This window comes from Phocoena sinus, chromosome 15 (assembly GCF_008692025.1).
Source record: "Phocoena sinus isolate mPhoSin1 chromosome 15, mPhoSin1.pri, whole genome shotgun sequence".
In the NCBI taxonomy this organism is placed as follows: Eukaryota; Metazoa; Chordata; class Mammalia; order Artiodactyla; family Phocoenidae; genus Phocoena; species Phocoena sinus.
Window position 1 is genome coordinate 4,201,032 of NC_045777.1, and position 6,831 is coordinate 4,207,862.

Sequence of the window (6,831 nt, forward strand, 5' to 3'; positions counted from 1 at the left end):
ATGCAAATGCAAACCCTTGTTTTCAGGAGATATTGCCAGGTATTCAAGGTCACCATGCAACTTTCTCTGAAACAGCTGGGCAACAATAACAACGTGATCCGTGGAGAGAGAGGTTAAGCAAACGTGGGGAGATGTTAACAACGGGTGAATCTTTCCAAACTTAGAACAAGGTGAGGACTCGGGCAACATTTCTTAGTTCGGAAATTTCTTTCTACTCAGAGCTGAATGACCGCATGACCCACACCTGCTTCTGGTCCAAACTTGGCCGCTCCCCAAGGTAAAGAGACGAGGAGACTGTGTAAATCCAAGAGGAAGAAATCTGCCTGTGCTTAGCAGTATTTTTCACAAATTAAAAACTATGCAGAGGGAAGGGATAAATTCGGAGGTTAGGGTTAACAGATATACACTACTGCATATAAAATAGACAACCAACAAGGACCTCCTGTAGAGCACAGGGAACCATACTCAGTATTTCATAATAACCTATGAGGGAAAAGAATCTGAAAAAGAAAAGTATATATATGGTATATAGATCTAGTGCTGTACACCTGAAACTAACACAATATTGTAAATCAACTATACTTTAATTAAAGAAAATACATACATACACAGAATGAACCTTTCGGTTTCCAAGAAAGTCACCCCACTCTCCCTACCCCAGTGCCTTCGCCCCTTCCTCTTCCCTCTGTGTCCCCACCTGCCCAGCCCGCCCTCCCCTGCCCAGCAGACTCCGAGGCTGGAGCACGAGATCAGACCCTGGGGGGTCAGGGACGCCCCCCCCTTTTGGTGGCCCCAGAGCTTTAGTGGCAGTTTCCACATACGGTTGTGTTTGCTCATTACTTCTACTCATGCCTTATCTCCTCACCAGCATGGGAGCTGCTGTGTCGTTTCACCTTTTGAGTCCCCAAAGTGCCTGATACATAACAGGGCCTCAGTCAATGTTTGTTGAGGGCAGACCAACAGCTGGGCGAGTTTGAGCAGCCCTGCTCAGAAGGGCGAGTTTTCTTAGAGCCAAGAACGTATTTATTCTCGAGTGTGCCCTAATGGGTGGGGCTCGGTGCCGAGGGCTCGTTCCTCCGTCCCCTAAGAGGTGGTCCAGGCTGAAAGCGTAAACTGTTCCAAAGAACAAGGATGTCAGGATCGAACATGGAGTCAGCACACGAGCTATTCTGGGACACTGCAGGACACGGTGGGGGGCAGAGCTGCCGGGAGGGCCCAGGGGCTGGCCTGAGGGACACCCTTGATCTCCATGTGTTCACTGCATGCCAGAGGAGCAGGGCGCAGCGGGCTGGGCACGCCAGCCTCCACCCTGGAGCACACCTCTCTTGGTCACCTCAGTTTGCCAGGTTTCCAGATGAGCGCTTAAAAGGTTTTTCTGTTAATGGGGCAGCTGGCAAAAAGGCGGAAGAAGAGGAACCCTGTTTGCTTTGATTCCAGCGCGGCCAGCAGTGTTTACTCAGCCTGGGCGGCATGTGCTGAGCTTGGGACGCTGCCAGGGGCGGGGGTTGGGGGTAGGGGGCGGATGCCAGGCAGAGAGGCTGCGGCTCAGCAGGGCCTACCTCTCCCCAGACCTGAGCCGTCTCAGCTGGAAAGCGGGATGACGATCCCGAGGCCCAGGTCTGCGTTGAGGACCGAGCAGCCCTCAACACCCCTGGGCAGGCAGTGTTTTCCAAGTCAGCTTCACAGGATGGAAGGTGGCGATGCAGCTGACCGCGTAGACGCACCAGCACCCTGGGTCCTGAGCACCTACTATGTATCTGGCCTAAGCTAGCTGTGGCACACAGAGCCCTCCATCTGGATTTAACACGTCCGGGTAGCACAGAGTGGCCGGACTCGCAGCAGGTCTGACGCCAGCCTGTCTCTGCTCCTCTGTCCTTATTCATGAAGGGACCTGCTCCCTGGGGAACGTGCACCCCTCTGGCTGCCAGGTTAGCGAGAGCCAGTGAGGAGCTGAAGACACAGTGCCTTTTTCAGTCCCCGAGAAGTGGCCCCTTCCCGCCACACAGGTGAACGTGTGACAGTTCACACGGGGGGAGACCCAAGGTCTGCTCTCCTGTCAGGCTGAAGGTGACCCCTTGCCCTGAAGCGCAGCAAGTGATTAAAAGTGGCCATCTGTGATGAATGACAAAATCCTCTTCTCCCCTGAGAAGGGCTGTGACAAAGGCAGGTGATGGTGACAGACTCTGAGCGGAGCTTCAGCGGGGCAGAGGGCAGGAGCGAAACTGCCCTGTGCACCGGGGGTGACCCCGCTCGCCCAAGGACACTGAAATCATTAAGTACCGGTGGCCAGCCCTTCGTCGCGAGGAGCAGTCCTCAAGAAGATGGGGTGGCAGCAAGCCCCTTCCTGGATGACACTCGGCTCTATTATGGGAACAGGACCAAGACGATAAGGAAAACCAAGTGTCATCCGGAAACGCCACATCGGCTGCTGCCAGACTTCCCCTGGAGATGACCCCAGTGGTCGGGTGGGGCTCCCCCAGCCCTGCATTCGGCAAATGAATGATTAGGAGAAAAACAAAGTTCTCAGGGAATTCATTGATTTCATCCGCCCCTGATCTTCCACTTCCTAGGGCATCATACTTCCTTGCATAACTTAGAGAAGATTGGTGAATTATAGTGTTTGCTTGTGATTCAGAGGTAGAAATTTTTCCAAATGTCTTAGCAAGAAAATGACATCTGAGGAGCCATTAGGAGTGACTCAGCCGGGTGTGGGCAGATCATCAGATGAACCGAGTTCCACTTGCTTGTACTCTGCTTCGTCGTGCGTTCTCTCACTGTAAAAGAAAGTTTGGGGAGGATGAATAAGTAACTGCAAGAAGAAAGGGACTAACTAAAAAACTAGTCACTGTTTTTCACTAAGCCAGGCTGCCCAGGTCCACGGAGGAGTTTGAGACCTTCTCCCCGTGAGGTGGTCCACTGGACCCGAGATGGTCCAGTGCCGTCTCTCTGGGTCCATTGAGAATCAGCGTCCTGGGCTGTGGCATCTCTGACTTGCAGGAGGAGACACACACACACACACACACACACACACACACACACACACACTTCCCGTGAGTTGACATGATTCTGAGGGTGTATGGAGACGTTAACCTTCTCGGTTGTATCTCTCCCGTCTCCCAAGTTGTGCAGCTCCCGATTCGTAACGTTCAGTGACAGAGAGAGATGAACGTAACACGTGAAATCAAACACAAACACATACTTCTTCCAGCTCCGTGTTTGTCCAAGAAATCTCCATTTTGTCTGTCTCAGAAATCCACTCGTTTATCCAACAAATATTGGCTGAGTACTATTTGGGGGGCTCGAGGGACCTCGGCGAAGTAGGAAATCCCCTCCAGGAATGAGAGACACACCTGCCGAGTTCCCTCCCTCTGGCCGTTACCAAGTTCTCTGCCACCCATCTCTCTTGATACCTCTTTTAGCCCACCCCTGGGCAAGGGGATGGTTCCTCTCCACCTGGTAGAAGAGACTAAGGGCTTGGAGACGGACCCGACAGCTCAAGTCCCAGGATGATGCGGCAGAACCAGAGGTGGGTCGCAGGTCTGTGGACCTCTACGTCTAGGGACGACTCCAGGTGTCAAGAGGCGGACCGGCCAGACAGCCTCCAGCTGGGCCTTTCTCCTCACCTCTGGTCCATAACTGGGTCCTGCCAGCCCTGCCGCCCAGACAGATGTGCCCACGCTCACCATCTCTCAGCAGGATCCCTAACCTATCACCACCAGCTCTCCTGCCCACGACCGCCATGGCCTCTACCTGACCTTCCATCCATCCTCCCAGAGCGAGCTCAGAGAACACAAAAGGTCGCGCCCACTGCTCTCCAGGGAAACTAGCGGCCACCAGGGTAAAACCGCCGCTCTTACCGCAGCTGATATGTTGTTCAGATTGATGGGAAAAGCCCACGGTCGGAAGCAGGGAGGGAGCCAAAGGAGGCCGAGAGGGAGGGAGGGACGGGGAGGGCTGGGTGGGAACCGGTGCATGACGAGGAGCCCTGCACCTCGAGGGCAGCGGCCTTCGGGCAGCGGGCAGCATGGTCTTAGATCCCAGAGCGCGCCGGTAGCTGAGAGGCGCGTTTACAGCCCGGGGACCTCGCCCTGCCGCCCTCTTCTCCAACCACCTCTGCTGCCACTTGGTCGCACCTACCACGGGTGCTGGCCTTCCAAGGCCTTTGCACACACTCTCCCTTCTGCTTGAAAGGTCCAGCACTTTCCATGGCTACGTCCTCATCAGTCAATCCCAGCTCACTGGATGGCTAAGAGAACGTCCCAGAGCAGATTCGCGAGGCCCTGTCTCTACCAGGCCCCATTTGCTCTGTAGCGAGCACGTTCTTCTTCGAGCCTCTGTTTCCACGTGGCCCCTTGTCAGAATACTCGCCCTGGGCAGGCGGGGACTGACACTCCTGTGTCCCCAGGGCTGGGTCGGTGGCGTGGCGCATCCCAGGTGGTCAGCCATGTTTGCCGACTGTCCTTTAGAGCGCCTGCAGACTGGACCGGGTGAAAGGCCCGGGCCGCTCTGCAAGGGCTCCTGGGCCAGCACCTGGGTGGGCTGGATGTGACCTGGCCGGTGGGCGGTGGCCGGCGTGTTCTGAGGTGATACTGACAGGTGTGACATACTCGGGAATGGGACCCCCAGGAGCCGAGCTCCCCCCCAAGTGAGGCTGTGCGGCCAGCCGAGGGTGTGGTGGCGATGGCATTTGGGGACCACGAACTTGACCCACATTCGCTGCAGAGGGTCAGTGTGAGCGTCTGACCCAGTGGCCGCGTGGATGGAGATGAGCCTGCAGCTGGCGAGGGGACCACGGTGCCCCGCGAGCCAGACTCGCCTTCTGTCACCGCCAGCATCTTTAATGACAGATGCGGTATCCAGGATGTGGCTCAACTCAGGAATGCGGAACCGTAGGAAATGTCTGCAGCCTACCGGGTGCGGGCAAGCAACATGGCACGAAGGAAGGAGAAGAGAGGACTTCGAGGCAATTCCACGGTAAACAAAAACTCACCTTTGTTCTTCTGCTGCCCGTCGGGAGACTGGGCCGGCCCTGGCCTACCTGTAAAGTGTGTGATTTCTTTACTGGGACAAGGGGACAAGTCAACCTTATTTTTAGAAGCAAATAGGCTTTTGCGTCGTGGCCTTGGATCACATGTTCGCCAGGAGACTTTACGGGGCGTTAAAAAAGAAAAAAGGGACTAGACTCAAACCCGCCACCCGTGAGCCTTGGGCTGAGTACCGGTCTCTCAACCTCTCTGGAGCCTCAGTCTTCCCACCTATAAAATAGGTGACAGCATCTGATTCCCACCTCACAGGGTTGTGCCGAGGATCAAATGAGAAAAGAGTTTCCTAGACGGGAGAGCCTTCTAGACTCTCATTTGAATCTGCCTGTAGACACAGCCCAGGGGGCGGGAGTGCAGGGGTGCCGCCGGGTTCCCAGGGAGAGGCCTTTGTCCTGGTTTCAGGGAAGGGTCTGAGTCTCAAGTATGCGTTAGATGTGCTCCGCACGGGGACACACAGGTGAGGCTGGCGTGAGGGGAGCCGACCTTGGGGCCCTGCCGAGCCTCCCCTGTTCCAGGCAGATGAGACAGTCATGATCTGCACATTGCCCTCACAGGCATGCAGAGCGGTGCCAGGAAGGGACCCCACAACCTGCCTCTCATGCACCTGCTTCGGGGAGAGCCGGGCGGCCAGTCCAGCAGGTTCTCCTCTCCCTCCGTCCCAGCGGCCTTTGAATTTCACCTGTGCGCCTTCAGAGACCTCCTAGGGCCAAATGCCCTGGGCTAACAGAGGCGGTCAGGGCCGTGGCCCCCTCCCTCAACAGCACACAGCTCTAAGGGACCCAGTGCGGTTTCAGTGAGCCCTAAAGAGACGCGGCTAGCTCACCCCTCAGAGCCGTGGGCCAGGTGGACGTGCATCGGCCGACCCCAGCCAGGTTCAGAGGGGAAGAAAGGGTCCAGGGGCTTGGCTCCGCGTTGGACCTGTCACAGGTTCTGAAGAAGCAGAGTGGGTCACAGGAGAGCTCATTTGCTTCTTCTTGCCTTGGAAGTTATGGTTTCAAACGTCTGGCCTCCCTCCCCCTCCTCCTGCCCAATCTTCCTGTCACTCTCTGAGTTTGAGTTGCTTCTAGGGCAGGAAAACCCTGCTGTATCACCACCTGTCAACGCTGGATGTCCTATTCGTTTCCAGCCTGAAAATGTCACCGTCCCTCCCTTTAACCTGCAGTCTCCAGGGCTGAATGCTCCCTGACCCCCAAGCCCCGCTCTGACCCTTGCTGAAGGCCCTGGCCTACGGAGGCTGAGTCATCTGGCAGGCCCAGCTCTGCGATCTAAGGCTCAAAACGAAAACAGGGCGCCTTGGGCAACCCGGCATCACACCAAGTGCTCCGGGCCCTGTTGACGGCAGGGGTCACAAGCCCACGACACCCGGCCCTGCCTGTCATAACACTGACGCGCGTGGACCTCCTTGGAGAATCCCAGGGCGCCTTCAGAACATCCAGGTCTCCCAACACGGCAGGTACCAAAGAGCTTGTAACCCGGCACATCATTTTCACCCAACATTAGGGATGCGGCCCCAGACCTCACAGCAGTCATCAGAGGCTGGGCCTAGGGACCGTCTGTGTCCCATGTTATAAAACTTGTGGTTGGACTTTGCACCTCTTGGGCCCTGACCGCTTATGGGGACTTGGGGGTCCCCAAGATATTTGTCACCCTGCAATATTGGGACCATTCTGTTCCTTCTTCAGCAACTAGGAGGTTTCAGCTTGTTCTTTGCAGGAGACCAAACACCCACCTCTTAGGAAGACCCCACCTGGATGACAGATGTCACGGGGGTCACGGGGACAACCATGCC